The sequence below is a fragment of the Arachis hypogaea genome, chromosome 16 (genome assembly GCF_003086295.3).
Source record: "Arachis hypogaea cultivar Tifrunner chromosome 16, arahy.Tifrunner.gnm2.J5K5, whole genome shotgun sequence".
NCBI classification, from domain to species: Eukaryota; Viridiplantae; Streptophyta; class Magnoliopsida; order Fabales; family Fabaceae; genus Arachis; species Arachis hypogaea.
In genome coordinates this window covers 52,757,304-52,775,482 of record NC_092051.1, presented here as the reverse complement: position 1 = coordinate 52,775,482, position 18,179 = coordinate 52,757,304, and the positions used below count along the sequence as shown (strand labels likewise).

The window sequence follows — 18,179 nt, the reverse complement described above, 5'->3', positions numbered from 1 at the left end:
GTTTCAACTAACTAACTAACTTTTTGTTTGTTTCTTAACTTTTTCAAAACTACCAAACTAACTCTTTCTCTCTAATTTTCGAAAATATCTTCCCTCTTTTTCAAAAATTTCTTTTTTATTAACTAATTATTTTTATTTCTAAATTTTAAAAATTTTTCGAAAATTTCTAACATTTTTCAAAAACCATTTTTCAAAAATCACTAACTCTTTTTCAAAATAATTTTCGAAAATTATCCCTCCCCCATCTCATTCTATTTATTCATTCATATCCTAACATCTCATCTCACCTCTCTTCCATCCTCACAGTTGTGTTTCTTCCATTATATTACATTCTTTGTCTCCCCCTCTTCTTCCACTCACACAGGAATCCCTATACTGTGGTATAAAGGATCTCCATTATTATTATTATTTTTCTATGCCTTCTTCTTTGTCATATGAGCAGGAGCAAGGATAAGAACATTCTTGTGGAAGCAGATCCAGAACCTGAAAGGACTCTGAAGAGAAAATTAAGAGAAGCTAAAATACAACAATCCAGAGATAACCTTTCAGAAATTTTTGAACAGGAAAAGGAGATGGCAGCCGAAAATAATAATAATGTAAGGAAGATGCTTGGTGACTTTACTGCACCTAATTCCAATTTACATGGAAGAAGCATCTCCATTCCTGCCATTGGAGCAAACAACTTTGAGCTGAAACCTCAATTAGTTTCTCTGATGCAGCAGAACTGCAAGTTTCATGGACTTCCATCGGAAGATCCTTTTCAGTTCTTAACTGAATTCTTGCAAATATGTGATACTGTTAAGACTAATGGAGTAGATCCTGAAGTCTACAGGCTCATGCTTTTCCCTTTTACTGTAAGAGACAGAGCTAGATTATGGTTGGATTCTCAACCCAAAGACATCCTGAACTCTTGGGATAAGCTGGTCACGGCTTTCTTAGCCAAGTACTTTCCTCCTCAAAAGCTGAGCAAGCTTAGAGCTGATGTTCAAACCTTCAGACAGAAAGAAGGTGAATCCCTCTATGAAGCTTGGGAAAGATACAAACAGTTGACCAAAAGGTGTCCTTCTGACATGCTTTCAGAATGGACCATCCTGGATATATTCTATGATGGTTTATCTGAGCTATCAAAAATGTCACTGGACACTTCTGCAGGTGGATCCATTCACCTAAAGAAAACGCCTGCAGAAGCTCAAGAACTCATTGACATGGATGCTAATAACCAGTTCATGTACACTTCTGAAAGGAATCCTGTGAGTAATGGGACGCCTATGAAGAAGGGAGTTCTTGAAGTTGATACTCTGAATGCCATATTGGCTCAGAACAAAATATTGACTCAGCAAGTCAATATGATTTCTCAGAGTCTGCATGGAATGCAAGCTGCATCCAACAGTACTCAAGAGGCATCTTCTGAAGAAGAAGCTTATGATCCTGAGAACCCTACAATAGCAGAGGTAAATTACTTAGGTGAACCTTATGGAAACACCTATAACTCAACATGGAGAAATCATCCAAATTTCTCATGGAAGGATCAAAAGCCCCAACAAGGCTTTAATAATGGTGGAAGAAACAGGTTTAGCAATAGCAAACCTTTTCCATCATCAACTCAGCAACAGACAGAGAACTCTGAACAAAATGCTTCTAATTTAGCAAATCTAGTCTCTGATCTATCTAAGGCCACTGTAAGTTTCATGAATGAAACAAGGTCTTCCATTAGATATCTGGAAGCACAAGTGGGCCAGCTGAGTAAAAGGATCACTGAAATCCCTCCTAGTACTCTCCCAAGCAATACAGAAGAGAACCCAAAAGGAGAGTGCAAGGCCATTGATATAAGCGCCATGGCCGAACCTCTGAGGAGAGGAGAGGACGTGAATCCCAAGGAGGAAGACCTCCTAGGACATCCAGTGATCAATAAGGAGCTTCCCTCTGAGGAACCAAAGGACTCTGAGGCTCATCTAGAGGCCATAAAGATTCCATTAAACCTCCTTATACCCTTCATGAGCTCTGATGAGTATTCCTCTTCTGAAGAGAATGAGGATGTTACTGAAGAGCAAACTGCCAAGTTTCTTGGTGCAATCATGAAGCTGAATGCCAAATTATTTGGCATTGATGCTTGGGAAGTTGAACCTCCCTTGTTCATCAATGAACTAAGTGATCTGGATCAACTGACATTGCCTCAGAAGAGACAGGATCCTGGAAAGTTCATAATACCTTGTACCATAGGCACCATGATCTTTAAGGCTCTGTGTGACCTTGGTTCAGGAATAAACCTCATGCCCCTCTCTGTAATAGAGAAACTGGGAATCTATGGGGTGCAAGCTGCTAAAATCTCACTAGAGATGGCAGACAGCTCAAGAAAACAGGCTTATGGACAAGTAGAAGATGTATTAGTAAGGGTTGAGGGCCTTTACATACCTACTGATTTCATAGTCCTGGATACTGGAAAGGAAGAGGATGAATCCATCATCCTAGGAAGACCTTTCCTGGCCACTGCAAGAGCTGTGATTGATGTTGACAGAGGTGAAATAGTCCTTCAATGGAATGAGGACTCCCTTGTGTTTAAAACTCAAGGATCTCCCTCTGCAACCATGAAGAGGAAGCATGAAAAACTTCTCTCAAAGCAGAGTCAACCAGAGCCCCCACAGTCAAACTCTAAGTTTGGATATGGGAGGCCACAACCAAACTCTAAGTTTGGTGTTGAACTCCCATATCCAAACTCTAAGTTTGGTGTTGGAGAGTCTCAACAAAGCTCTGCACATCTGTGAGGCTCCATGAGAGCCCACTGTCAAGCTATTGACATTAAAGAAGCGCTTGTTGGGAGGCAACCCAATGTTTATCTAATTCTTATTTTTATTGTTTTTCATGTTTTCTTAGGTTCATGATCATGTGGAGTCACAAAATAAATATAAAAATTGAAAACGGAATCAAAAACAGCAGAAGAAAAATCACACCCTGGATGAGCATCTGTCTGGCGTTCAAACGCCAGAACAGAGCATGGTTCTGGCGCTGAACGCCCAGAACAAGCATGGTTCTGGCGTTCAACGCCAGAAATGGCAGCAAAGGGGCGTTGAACGCCCAAAAAGGGCACCAACCTGGCGCTGAACGCCCAGAGTTGTGTGCAAGGGCATTTTACATGCCTAAATTGGTGCAGGGATGTAAATGCCTTGACACCTTAGGATCTGTGGACCCCACAGTATCCCCACCTACCTCATCATCTCTCTTCCCATTCATGATCATCCCTTCTACTTTCCATTTACCACTCACATCCATACACCCACTACCTTCAAAATTCAACATCTCTCTCCCACCAAATCCCACCCATATGGCCGAATACACATTCCCATCCATCTCCTCCATATCTTCTTCTTATTCTTCTATTCTTTCTTCTTTTGCTCGAGGGCGAGCAACATTCTAAGTTTGGTGTGGTAAAAGCATAGCTTTTTTGTTTTTTCCATAACCATTGATGGCACCTAAGGCCAGAGAAACCTCTAGAAAGAGGAAAGGGAAGACAAAAGCTTCCATCAAGGGTCTATAGCTCAGTGGTAGAACATTTGACTGCAAATCAAGAGATCCCTGAGATACCTTAGGGGATAAATTTTCTTCCACACAATTATTGGAAGCAACTAAGGGTGGAACATCAAGAGCACTCCATCATCCTTCATGAAATCAGAGAAGATCTAAAAGCAATGAAGGAGGAGCAGCAAAGACAAGGAAGAGACATAGAAGAGCTCAAGGACATCACTAAGGTGGATTCATTCCTTGTTCTTATTTCTTCTGTTTTTCGTTTTCTATGTTATGTGCTTATCTATGTTTGTGTCTTCATTACATGATCATTAGTAGTAATAACTATGTCTTAAAGCTATGAATGTCCTATGAATCCATCACCTCTCTTAAATGAAAAATGTTTTAATTCAAAAGAACAAGAAGTACATGAGTTTCGAATTTATCCTTGAACTTAGCTTAATTATATTGATGTGGTGACAATGCTTCTTGTTTTCTGAATGTATGCTTGAACAGTGCATATGTCTTTTGAAGTTGTTGTTTAAGAATGTTAAATATGTTGGCTCTTGAAAGAATGATGACTAGGAGACATGTTATTTGATAATCTGAAAAATCATAAAAATGATTCTTGAAGCAAGAAAAAGCAGCAAAGAACAAAGCTTGCAGAAAAAAAAAATAGGCGAAAAAAAAAATAGAAAGAAAAAGAAAAAGCAAGCAGAAAAAGCCAAAGCTCTTAAAACCAAGAGGCAAGAGCAAAAAGCCAATAACCCTTAAAACCAAAAGGCAAGGGCAATTAAAAAGGACCCCAAGGCTTTGAGCATCAGTGGATAGGAGGGCCTAAAGGAATAAAATCCTAGTCTAAGCGGCTAAACCAAGCTGTCCCTAACCATGTGCTTGTGGTGTGTAGGTGTCAAGTGAAAACTTGAGACTGAGCGGTTAAAGTCAACGTCCAAAGAAAAAAAAAAAAAAGAGTGTGCTTAAGAACCCTGGACACCTCTAATTGGGGACTTTAGCAAAGCTGAGTCACAATCTGAAAAGGTTCACCCAATTATGCGTCTGTGGCATTTATGTATCCGGTGGTAATACTGGAAAACAAAATGCTTAGGGCCACGGCCAAGACTCATAAAGAAGCTGTGTTCAAGAATCATCATACTGAGCTAAGAGAGTCAATAACACTATTCAAAATCTGAAGTTCCTATAGATGCCAATCATTCTGAACCTCAATGGATAAAGTGAGATGCCAAAACTATTCAAGAGGCAAAAAGCTATAAGTCCCGCTCATATGATTGAAGCTCTGTTTCATTGATAGTTTGGAATTTATAGTATATTCTATTCTTTTTATCCTATTTTGATTTTCAGTTGCTTGGGGACAAGCAACAATTTAAGTTTGGTGTTGTGATGAGCGGATAATTTATACGCTTTTTGACACTATTTTTAGTATGTTTTTAGTAGGATCTAGTTACTTTTAGGGATGTTTTCATTAGTTTTTATGGTAAATTCACATTTCTGGACTTTACTATGAGTTTGTGTGTTTTTCTGTGATTTCAGGTATTTTCTGGCTGAAATTGAGGGACTTGAGCTAAAATCAGATTCAGAAGTTGAAGAAGGACTGCTGATGCTGTTGGATTCTGACCTCCCTGCACTCAAAGTGGATTTTCTGGAGCTAAAGAACTCGAAATGGCGCGCTTCCAATTGCGTTGGAAAGTAGACATCCCGGGCTTTCCAGCAATGTATAATAGTCCATACTTTGGCCAAGAATAGACGACGTAAACTGGCGTTCAACGCGAGCTCTCTGACCAAACCTGGCGTCCAGTGCCAGAAAAGGATCCAAAACCAGAGTTGAACGCCCAAACTGGCACAGAAACTGGCGTTCAACCCCACAAATGGCCTCTGCACGTGCAACACTTAGGCTCAGCCCAAACACACACCAAGTGGGCCCCGGAAGTGGATTTATGCATCAATTACTTACTCATGTAAACCCTAGTAGCTAGTTTATTATAAATAGGACCTCTTACTATTGTATTAGGCGTCTTTTAGACCATCTTTGGATTACCTTATGATCCTTTGATCACGTTTTAGGGGGCTGGCCATCTCGGCCATGCCTGGACCTTCACTTATGTATTTTTAACGGTAGAGTTTCTACACTCCATAGATTAAGGTGTGGAGCTCTGCTGTCCCTCAAAGATTAATGCAAAGTACTACTGTTTTCTATTCAATCCTTCTTATTTCGCTTCTAAGATATCCATTCGCACCCAAGAACGTGATGAAGGTGATGATTATGTGTGACGCTCATCATCCTTCTCCCTTATGAACGCGTGTCTGACAAACACTTCTGTTCTACATGAAATAAGCTAGAATGAGTATCTCTTAGATCTCCTAACCAGAATCTTCGTGGCGTAAGCTAGAATGATGGCGGCATTCAAGAGAATCCGGAAGGTCTAAACCTTGTCTGTGGTATTCCGAGTATGATTCAATGATTGAATGACTGTGACGAGCTCCTAACTCGCGATTGCAGGGCGTTAGTGACAGACGCAAAAGGATAGAAAATCCTATTCCAGCACGATCGAGAACCGACAGATGAATAGCCGTGCCGTGACAGGGTGCGTGAGCATATTATTCACTGAGAGGATAAGATGAAGCCATTGACAAGGGTGATGCCTCCAGACGATTAGCCGTGCCGTGACAGGGCATTGGATCATTTTCCCGTGAGATGACCGAAAGTAGCCGTTGATAGTGGTGATGTATCACATAAAGCCAGCCATGGAAAGGAGTAAGACTGATTGGATGAAGATAGCAGGAAAGCAGAGGTTCAGAGGGACGAAAAGCATCTCCATTCGCTTATCTGAAATTCCTACCAATGAATTACATAAGTATCTCTATCCCTATTTTATTATATAATATTCGAAAACACCATTATCACTTTATATCTGCCTGACTGAGATTTGCAAGGTGACCATAGCTTGCTTCATACCAACAATCTCCGTGGGATTCGACCCTTACTCACGTAAGGTATTACTTGGACGACCCAGTGCACTTGCTGGTTAGTTGTATCGAAGTTGTGACAATCATGAATTAAGATCAGAGCACCAAGCTTTGGAGCCATTACCAGGATTTGTTCGAGCCTGGAGATCACAATTTCGTGCACCAGACAACTATAACAGAGGAGGCAAAGACAACAATGGAAACCAGAGGTGAAATAACAATAACAGGTAGCAGAATCAGAACCAACCTTACAGAGCACCTCACCTAAGACAATCTCAAGGATCCCAGCATAACCAACAACAAGTTCCTCAGATCAACTATCCTAATTCCTCATCAAATGACGAGATGCTCCGTTCTCTTGCACAAGGACAACAAGACATGCAGACGCAGCTGAACTCTACTTTAAATAGTCTAAATGCCACTTTACAAGCTCTCATCTCTCGGATAGATTCATTACCTAATTCCACCAACCAACCTTCAAACTCCATTGGAATTCCTTCTCAACCCCTACCTAATCCCAAGGGTGGCATCAATGCTATCACTTTGAGGTCCGGAACCACACTGTAAGAGAGGAACCATGAGGAGCCAAGCCCATCAGAACACGCCCCAGCTGAGGATGTGGTGGAAGTGGAAGACGCTGAAGAGGAAGAGGACGTAAAAGACATAGTTGAAGAAGAAGAAGTTCAACCAAGGAATGGAAAACCAAAGGAAGCTGAAGTTGTACAATACACCATTCCTATCCCATTTCCACACCTTGCAAGGAAATCCAGAAAGCAGATGGAACTTGATCCCAAAATGGTAGAAATATTCAAAAAGGTTGAGGTAACTGTTCCCCTTTTTGATGTCATTCAGAAAGTACCTAAATATGCAAAGTTTCTGAAGGATTTATGCATTCATAAAGATAAAATTAATGAGTTAGAAAGTATTCCTTTAGGTAGTTTTATATCTTCTTTAATGGGAGGTATACCTGAAAAATGTAGTGATCCAGGTCCATGCATGGTTAACTGTACCATTAGAGGTGTAATATTTTCTAACTGCATGTGTGATTTAGGAGCGTGTGTTAGTATAATACCATTGTCTATATATGATACTTTGAGGCTCCCTCCCTTAAAAAGGTCGGCAGCTCGTTTTGTGTTAGCAAATAAAAGTATTATTACAGTAGTTGGAATTGCTGAAGATGTATTAATGAGCATTAAGGGGCTCACATTTTCCATTGACTTCTATATCCAGGAAATGCCCCCTAATGACTCAGGAAGACCATCATCAATCCTGCTTGGAAGACCATTCCTGAAGACTTCGAAGTTCAAGCTGGATGCATTCTCAGGAACTTACTCCTTTGAGATAGATGGCAGAACAATGAGTTTCAGTTTAAATGAAGCTATAAAGCACCCTCCGGAAGATTATTCTATCTTTCAGTGTGACATCATTGATGAAACTATAGCTGAAGTTCACCAACAAGAAATAGAAGATAAGCACATAGAGCAAGGTCCAAGTGTGGGGACACCCTCTGAACACAATGAGGACACTTTGCCATTATCACTAGCCCCGAATGATCCAGAAGCTAGCCATGAGAAGAAATTGGAATTAAAGCCCCTCCCTCCATACCTCAAGTATGCTTACCTTGAGGATAATCAGAAGTTCCCAGTTATCATTGCAAGGGAACTCACTTCTCAACAAGAAGAGCAACTTCTCAGTGTGCTGAGAAAACATAAGAGAGCAATTGGATGGAGCTTGGTGGATATTGTACGCATCAGCCCCCAAGTTTGTGAACACAGAATATTCTTAGAAGAGGGAGCAAAGCCTGTCCGTCAGCCTCAAAGAAGATTGAATCCCACCATCTTAGATGTTGTCAAGAAAGAAGTGACCAGGCTACTTGAAGCAGATATCATTTACCCCATTTCAGATAGTGAATGGGTCAGCCCAGTACAAGTGGTGCCCAAGAAGTCTGGAGTCACAACAGTAAAGAATGAGCATGGAGAGCTCCTGACAACTAGAGTGCAGAATTCATAGAGAGTTTGCATTGAATATAGGCGTCTCAACCAAGTCACTCGCAAGGATCATTACCCCTTGCCATTTATTGATCAGATGCTTGATCGCCTGTTAGGTAAATCCTATTACTGCTTTTTAGATGGTTATATAGGCTACTTTCAAATTCATATAGCTCCTGAAGATCAGGAGAAGACTACTTTTACAAGTCCCTTTGGAACGTATGTATATAAAAGGATGCCTTTTGGCTTATGTAATGCACCGGCTACTTTCCAAAGATGCATGATGAGCATCTTTTCTGATCTTATGGAAAACTGTATGGAAGTTTTCATGGATGATTTTAGCATATATGGTGATTCATTTAGCCTTTGCTTAGATAGTTTATCTAGAGTATTAGACAGTTGTGTTAGTTCAAACCTTGTGTTAAATTTTGAAAAATGTCACTTTATGGTTAAACAAGAAATTGTACTAGGACATGTGTCTAATTCTGGCATTTCTATAGATCCAGCAAAGGTAGATGTCATTTCTAGTTTACCTTACCCCTCCTCTGTAAGGGAAGTCCGTTCGTTCCTTGGCCATGCAGATTTTTACAGGAGTTTCATTAAGGACTTCAATAAGGTAGTATTGCCTTTATCCAGATTGCTGCAGAAAGATATTGAGTTCGAGTTCAGTGAGGATTGCATGCAAGCGTTTGACAAGATGAAGATCGCCCTGACTCAAGCTCCGATTGTGAGAGGACCAGACTAGATCCAGCCATTTGAAATTATGTGTGATGCTTCCAACCATGCAGTGGGAGCGGCGCTGGCTCAGCGTGAAGGTAAGGATCCTTTTGTAATTGCTTATGCGTCTAAGACTTTAGACGCCGCTCAGTCTAATTACACTACTACTGAAAAAGAGCTTCTTGCTATTATTTACTTGGTACAAAGGTGGTAGTGTACTCAGACCATGCATCTCTAAAATATTTATTAGCTAAAAAGGAGTCCAAACCAAGGCTAATACGTTGGATACTGCTGCTACAAGAATTTGATTTAGAAATTAAGGATAGGAGTGGTAACCAGAATTTAGTGGCTGACCACTTGAGTCGCCTTGAGCACATTAAGGATGACTCCACTCCTATCAATGATACTTTCCCATTTGATAACTTACATGCAGTATCTGAAGTAGTTCCTTGGTATGCATCTGTAGCTAATTATCTAGTTAGCCGCATCTTCCCTCCAAATTTTACTAAGCATCAAAGAGACAAGCTGAAAAGCGAGTCCAAATATTATGTATGGGATGATCCATATTTATGGAGATGTGGTTCTGACCAGGTAATTAGACGGTGTGTGCCTCCATCAGAATTCCAGTCCATTTTAGAGGCCTGTCACTCATCTGAGAGTGGAGGACATTTTGGCCCTCAAAGAACAGCTAGAAAAATCTTAGACTGTGGATTCTGGTGGCCTACTCTTTTTAAAGATGCTGCTACCTTTTGTAAATCTTATTCCCCTTGCCAAAGGTTTGGTAATATATCCAAGAGGGATGAGATGCCTCAACAGATTATGCTTTTCTGTGAAATTTTTTATGTTTGGGGCATTGACTTCATGGGTCCATTCCCAAACTCTAATGGTTACCTTTATATACTGTTAGCTGTAGATTACGTTTTTAAATGGGTGAAAGCAATTCCTACCCGTACTGATGATGCTAACACTGTTGTGTCCTTTGTTAGAAACCATATTATTTGTCACTTTGGATCACCACGAGCAATCGTGAGTGATCAAGGCACTCAATTTTGTAACAGGAGACTAACATGATTACTGAAGAAGCATGGGATAATTCACAAAGTAGCAACAGCTTATCATCCCCAAACAATGGGCAAGGAGAATGCCAGGCAACTAGAATAGTAAAAGATAGTAAAGCCTCATAGGAAGGACTGGAATGCCAGGCTCCAGGATGCACTCTAGGCATATAGAACAGCGTACAAGACACCCATTGGGATGAGCCCCTTTTGCTTAGTATACGGAAAGGCTTGCCACCTTCCAGTAGAGGTAGAACACAAGGATTTCTGGGCTGTGAGGGAGTGCAACATGAATTTGGAGGAAGCTGGTGCTGAAAGGAAGCTGCAACTAGCAGAACTAGAGAACCTTCGCCTAGAAGCATATGACAACTCCAGGCGATACAAAGAAAAGATGAAGGCTGTCCATGACAAGCATATAAAAAGGAGAGAATTCAGACCAGGGCAGTTAATTCTTCTTTATAACTCCAGACTGAGGCTCATGCCAGGTAAGCTGAGATCAAGATGGGAAGGTCCATACAGAGTAGAAAAGGCAGAGCCATACGGAGTTTTTCACCTGCGTTATCCTTCTAGCTTCAAATTCATCAAGGTCAATGGACATCGCCTAAAGCTCTATCATGGAGAAAAAATGAAGGATCACAAAGAACTAGAGGTCTTCCTCTTGGAAGACCCACCAACAGAAGCAGAATGAGCTTGAAGACCGTCCAACTTAAGGATGTAAAAGCAAAGTGCTAGGTGGGAGACAACCCACCATGGTATGATCGTTTCGTTTCAATCTTAGTTTTATTTTACTTTATTCTATTTTTATTTTGTTAACGACTCTTCTCATAATCTCTGCATATAGTCTACATTTACATTTGTATTCTGCATAAAAAAGGGGGGGGGGGAGAGCACGCGACACACAAGCGTCACTAACGCACTCGCGTCATAAGGATGCATTCAAAAGAAAAGAGAAGTGAACAGAAAGTCACGCGGGAGCGTGGCTAGAGGCGTGCCTTAGGCACAAACATGCCCACGTGAATGCGTGCCCTATGCATCCACGTCAAATTTCATATCCAGCCCTCCACGTGTGCGCGTCACCCACGCGCACGCATGACCCTGCAAAATCGACGTAAATAGGTGTATGGCAGCAAGTTGTGATGGAGTGGGGCTGGAACCATTCTAGAAGCACAAACCTTACCACGTGAATGCGTGTCCCACGCGTCTGCGTCGGTTTTCAAAATAACGCCTTTCACGCGTACGCGTCACTCACGCGCACGCATCACCCAAAATTTTGGCAAAATACAAACGAAATAGAAAGTCATGCGAACGCGAGGCTGCTCTTGCACTACTAGCCCAAATCAAGTCACGCGTCCGCGTCACTTGAAATTATCGCCAATCACGCGAACGCGTGATCCACGCGTCTGCGTCGCCTGCGCCGCATAACTTATCCAGATCAGCGCCAATTGTCTTATCTTTTCTTCCCCAAAACCCAATTCTTTCTTTCCCTTTCTTATTTCTTTCTTCTTCCTTCTTTCTTCTTTATTCTTTCTCACTTTTTACTTTCTTTTCCCCCTTCTTTCTTTTCCACATTTATAAACAATGTTTTTTTCTTTTCTTCTTCCCTCTTTACTTTTCCATTATTATTTTTATTTATGCTTTCTTCTTCTTTTTCTTTTTTACTTTCATTATATATATTTTTCTTTTTCTTTCTTTTTCTTTTTATTATCCTTTTCTTTGGTGTTAGAAATTTAATGACGTGATTGTTTTCTTCCATATGTTGCTTGTGGATTATTAAGAAATTATTTGACAATTATATATTACTTCTTAAAGGGTTGCTTGCATGTTCAATTTCATATTTTCAATAACATATTTACTATGCATGCTATGTATTTGTGAAAAAGCCCGTATGGTATGGTGCATTATTTTAAATTATTCTATTCTACTACTCTAATGCCTATTTTTCACAAAATCCCTTTTATATTTTATTGATTAAATATAATTGTCAATACAAACAGATTGTTAGTTTGAAAGAGTTGATAATCTAACTTGGACATTTAATGCTTGATCTATACTAATCATGCCTTTGCCGGCATGCCAATAAACATCTTGCATCTAAATGCCATCACATGCACTTGCTATATTTCCATTGATGAACTTTTCACATGTAGTCATGACCATGTGTTAACGACATCCTCCTTTACCGTGCATTGATTATCACCTATACCATCCCCTTCCTTGCTCTAATCCTTAGTTTTAAAAAGTTACTCTCTTCTTCCCTTTTCTGGATGGCCACCAAGAAAGGCAAGGAGAAAGCTACTCCCAAACCACCATCAAGGAGAGGAACAAAAAGAGCACTAGTGGCAGAGCCATCTTCAACAGCGGTGAAACCCTCAACAAAATAAATCAAGAGGATCATCAAGGTCGATGAAAAAGAGAAAGTCTTTCCAGCAAAGGACACTGCGCGGTTCACTAACCGCTACTACGAGCAGATGTTCCCCATCCTGGCTAAGAGGAATTATAACAATGAGCACCTTCTCATCCTCCCAACCCGCATTGTTGAAATTGTTGAGCCCTTCATTGAGCGAAGACAATGGGGATTCCTATAGAGACAGCCACGGCAGGTTAATCTATCATGGGTAGTTGAATTCTACTCCAATTTTCACATGCCAACCCTGCAGCCTGTCTATGTCCGTCAGAAGCAAGTCCCCATAACTGAAGAGGCCATTCAGCGAGCTTTAGATCTTCCCCCTGCTCCAGAAGGATTGGACGCATTCCAAGAAGCCTCACTCAAGCGCCGGACATACCAATTTGACTAGGACACCATTCTCAGAATTATCACACAACCTGGTAGCAGATGGATCTATGGATACCATCGATCCCGACCTAAGGGCATAATGGCTTCAGCACTTACCTTGGAGGCTCGAGTATGGGCACATATTATGTCCCACTACATTTTTTCGAGCTCTCACGAGTCCTCTTTCACTGCAGACATGGCCATTTTACTTTGGTGTATCCTTACAGACCAGCCTCTAAACTTACCAAGACACATTCAGGATACTATGGGACACGTACAGATTGCGGGCAATTTACTTTTTCCTACCTTGGTTTTAGATCTAGTCTCAGCAGCCAGAGTCTCCTACAGAGTTGGGGACACTAAAGCCATGATTCCACGGGATGATCAGTATGTCCCTAACGTGAAGTATATCAGACCTCCAGCAGCCACTACTAGCCAGCCTGTAGAACCGGCCTAAGATATTCCTTCCCCTTCCACATCACAAGCACCTTCAACAAACCAACTGCTCCATCAGATACTTGAAAGATTGGATCGGCAAGAACAAAAAGCAAAGCTAAGAGAGCGCCGTAACCAGCGCCGATTCACAAACCTCAAGGAGCTGCTTATGGGAAACCACAGACCTGAAGAAAACCCAAACACCCCGGACTCCACTTTATTTACCAGCACAGGGAGCCATGACGGTGCCGATTGTGGAGATACTGCTACCAGCCTCCCTTTGTTCCTGACTAATGGCACCGAGGACGGTGCAAAGTCTTAAGTGTGGGGAGGTCGATCAGTGCCTGACTTCCGGAGGTAATTTCTCTTTTTTAACACCAATAAAATAAGATATTTATTTCGTTTTCTTTTGTTAGAATAGGATAGATTTTATAGAAATAGGTTATTTGCATGCATGTTCTATTTGGTTGAAAATTAATAAGTTTCTTTTTAAGACCCTATTTTTGAAAAATTTTACTAATTTAATTCAAACCTTTTCTGTTAAATTTGTTTGAAGTTGTACTTGGAACATAGTTTAAAAAGCTAAGAATACACAACCTGTGAGATTTGAGCTTAAAGACATGGTTACACTATTTAACCATAAATATTTTATTCTTGTGTGTTTACTTCTCTATGATTGTAATCTATATTTTGTTCCATCGTATATGTCCAATATTTAATGTATTTAAATGCATGCATATGATTGAGGCCATTATTTTATTAACTCATTTATCCCAAATAAGCCTACCCTTTAAATCACCCTTGTCAGCCACTTTGAGCCTTTTAATCCCATTTGTTCTATATTTTACCACATCACTAGCCTTAAGCAGAAAAACAATTAAATACCCCAATTGAATCTTTGGTTAGCTTAAGTTAGAGATTGTATATTGATTAAGTATGGGAAAATCGTGGGAACATGGATTAATAAGGGAATGTGTTATGTTCTTACTTTGATAAAATATTGGGAATTTGGGTGCCTACTCATGTAAAACAGAAACATTAAAAAAAAATCCATGTGCATTATTGATATGTTATTTTTTTTGCTTTATTTATATAATTAAAAAAATCCAAAAATATTCAAGTAATTAAGTAATTAAATAAGGGGACAAAATTACACCAATGCTAAGTTAAGTTAAGGAAAGGATCAATGCATATGTGATACAAGTTAAAGAAAAGTTGATGCATGAGTATGTAATGCAAAAGTGGGAATTTTGGGTAGCTAGGCATGAATTTAAAAGGATAAAAAGTGTATGTATAGGTAAGAGCTTAGGTTATTCAAAGATTCAATTTATAGCTCACTTAGCCATATATATATACCCTCACCCTTACCTTAGCCCCATTACAACCTTGAAAAGACCTCATGATGTTTGCATTGGTACATTAAATATTTGTTGATTGGTTAGGTGAAGAACAAGGTTTAGAAAGCATGATTCGAGAAGAGTAGAGTGATTACCCTATACATTAGAGAGACTAGAGTGCACATACACCATTAGTGAGGGTTCAATGCTTGATTCTATGTTCCCTGCTTTCATGAGCTGTCTTCTTACAATTTTACCTGTTTTTACTGTATAATTTGAATTAGTGAAATTTGATTTATGTTTGTCTTAAAGAAATTATTTACTTTTAACCAAGTAGACAAAATCATATAGTTGCATTCATATACATAGGTTGCATTGCATTGCATGAGTCTTACTTTTCCCTACTCATTTATTTTATCTCCTTAAGCTAAGCATGTGGACATGCTAATGTTTAAGTGTGGGAAGGTTGATAAACCACTATTTTATGGTTTATATTGTGTTCAATTGAATGGTTTTATCAAGTCTTTACCCACTTATTCATATGATTAGCATGATATTACAATTCCTTCCCAAGTTTGGTTCTATGGTTGAAAACTTGCTTCCTAGAGATCTTTTATTTGTGTATTTTAATTCTCCTTTATACCATTCGATGCCGTGATCCGTGTGTTAAGTGTTTTAGGCTACATAGGGCAGGAATGGCTTAGAGAATGGAGAGGAAGCTTGCAAAAATAGAAGGAACACAAGAAACTAAGGAGATGACCAGCGAGCATCGACGCGCACGCATGGCTCACGCGTGCACGCGAAATGGAAAAAAGCGCAGTAACGCGTGCGCGTGCCTGACGCGTATACGTGGATTGGAGTCTGCACAAATGACGCGCACGCTTGGATAACGCGTACGCGTGACAAGGAAAATCGCTGAATGACGCGCAAGCGTGGACGACGCGTACGCATGACATGCGCGATCTGTAGAAATAACAGAATACGCTGAGAGCAATTTTGGGCCACATTTTGACCCAGTTTTCGGCCTAGAAACATAGATTAAAGCCAAGGAACATGCAGAGACTCAACACACATTCAGACACATTGACATACATTCTCATTAGGATTACTTTTAGTTTTAGATCTGAATCTGGAGAGAAACTACTCTTCCTCTAGGTTCTCTTTACATTTATAATTTATTAGTTTTATGCTTTTGGATATTGAAGAGTCATCACCTCCATTGAAGATATTATTCTAGTTTGTTTCCTAGTTCTTTACTCTTTTAATTATGGTTTATGTTATCTAGTTTGTCACTTACTCTTCCATATCCTTATTTACTTTATTTAGAGTTACAATTGGATTATTTTCATGGATTGTTGATAAAGAGGATTAGTTTTATTTTTAATTAATTTTCAATCTCTATTTTATTTAATTTAATTTATTATGTCTTCTTCTTATATTTTTCTGAGTATTATATTCATGTCAATGGAGTAGATTCCCAAACTTGACATGGGGGTTGATTGAAAAGAGACACTTGAGTTGGAATGCTCAAGTGCTTTGTTAAATTGGACGTTGTTGGCCAATTCTGTATTTACTAATGCTAGACCTTCCCAAGGGAGAGGACTAGGATTTGCGAATAAGAGTTAGCCCAATCACTTGACTTTCCTTTATTTAGTAAGGGTTAACTAAGTGAAAACAACAACCTCTTTATACTACACTTGAGAAGATTTCAACAAGGATAGAACTTCCAATTAATCATTCCCCCAGTTAAGGCTTTTTATATTAATAATAATTCTTAGTTTTTATTGCTTTAATTTACAATTATTTAATTGCTTATTATCCAACTCGAACTTTCTTGAAAACTCCTGATTAATAAATTAGCACCCATTTCTGCAACTCATTGGGAGACGACCTGGGACTCATACTCCCAGTATTTTTATTTCTAAATTTTGTGACAACTTTTCTAAATTCACAAGGCGGATCTTAGCTGGTTAAAAACTATACTCACAATGCATTCCATATATTGATTTCTTAATTAGCCGACTTCTGCCCTCTCGTCAGTACCCTTCATCAAGAACTTCTTGAATTGATGGTTCAATAAACTCACTATCTATGCCAGTCTCTACTTCATTGGAGTGTAGATTCCCATAATTATTTTCATCCCTTACAACCTCCTTTGTTTGTGCATCTTCCTTCTTTGTTGGTGCATCTTCCTCCTTTATTTTTGCATCTTTCTCTTCTTCCATAGTATCTTACATTATATCTCTTGGGAAGGAATTTGCTTGTTCCTCTTCCTGGGACTTGATAATCAACTGCACATCTTTCTCTACATTTTTGACACTTGTCTTTATATCATGTATGAATTCTTTCATGAAAAGCTCAAGATCTGATGGTATTTGATATGAATAAGGAGATGGTGGCTCTTGATACGAGTAAGAAAGAGATGATGATTCTTCATAAGAGTAAAAATATGATGGTTCTTGGTATGGGTAGGGAGATAGTGGCTCTTGATATGGGTAAAAAGATGATGGTTCTTGATATGGATAGAGAGGTGGTGGTTCTTGGTATGAATATGGAGATGATGGTTCTTGATATGAATATGGAGATGGTGGTTCTTGATAGTTGGAACATGGAGCACTGAAGTTTCTTTGGTTTTGACCTTGCCAACCAAAATTTGGGTAGTTCCCCCATTCATAATGATATGAATCACTCCTTGGGTGTGAGTAGTAACCCTTGTGATCTCTCTCCATTATTTTTCCTTAGTACAAAATACCAAACAGAATTAAACACACCATGTGGTAAACAGGCAAGCAAAGAGGAAAGAATATAAGGAAATTTAAACTCAATAAATAAAATAACTAGGGAGAATAAAACAACTAAAGGGACACCAAATTTAATTTCAGAAATTAAGAGAAATGAAAAAAAATAATGGTTTAATTGAATAAATCAAAATATTTTTTTTTGAAAAATTTTAAATAAAATTTAAATAAAATTAAAACTAAAACGCCTAATCTAAGCAATCAAACAACTAATAGTCGTCAATCACAGTCAATCCCCAGCAACGGCGCCAAAAACTTGGTGCGGAATTTATAACCCACAAACTAACCGGCAAGTGCACCGAGTCGTACAAAGTAATACCTCAGGTGAGTGAGGGTCGATCCCACGAGGATTGATGGATCAAGCAACAATAATTGAGTGATAGGCTTAGTCAGGCAAGCAGAAAATAGTGTTGAGAGTTCAAAAGCATTAAATGATAAATTCAGAATTTGAAGACAGGCAGGTGAATAGGTTGGGAATAAAATATGGAGAAAGCAGTTAAGGTTTCAGAGTTATCTATTTTTCTGGATTGACTTTTCTTATTAATTTATTTTAATCAGGCAAGATTTAATTTATGGCAAACTATATATGACTAGAC

At 39.3% G+C, this 18,179-nt stretch overlaps 1 non-coding gene across 1 annotated transcript; it reads right to left on the bottom strand.

Moving 5' to 3' along the window:
* Positions 1 to 968: 968 nt before the first annotated feature.
* On the bottom strand, positions 969 to 1,076 carry LOC112761396 (small nucleolar RNA R71). Its single transcript, XR_003181791.1, has one exon. It is a non-coding gene; the product is annotated as a small nucleolar RNA R71 (small nucleolar RNA).
* Positions 1,077 to 18,179: the final 17,103 nt, after the last annotated feature.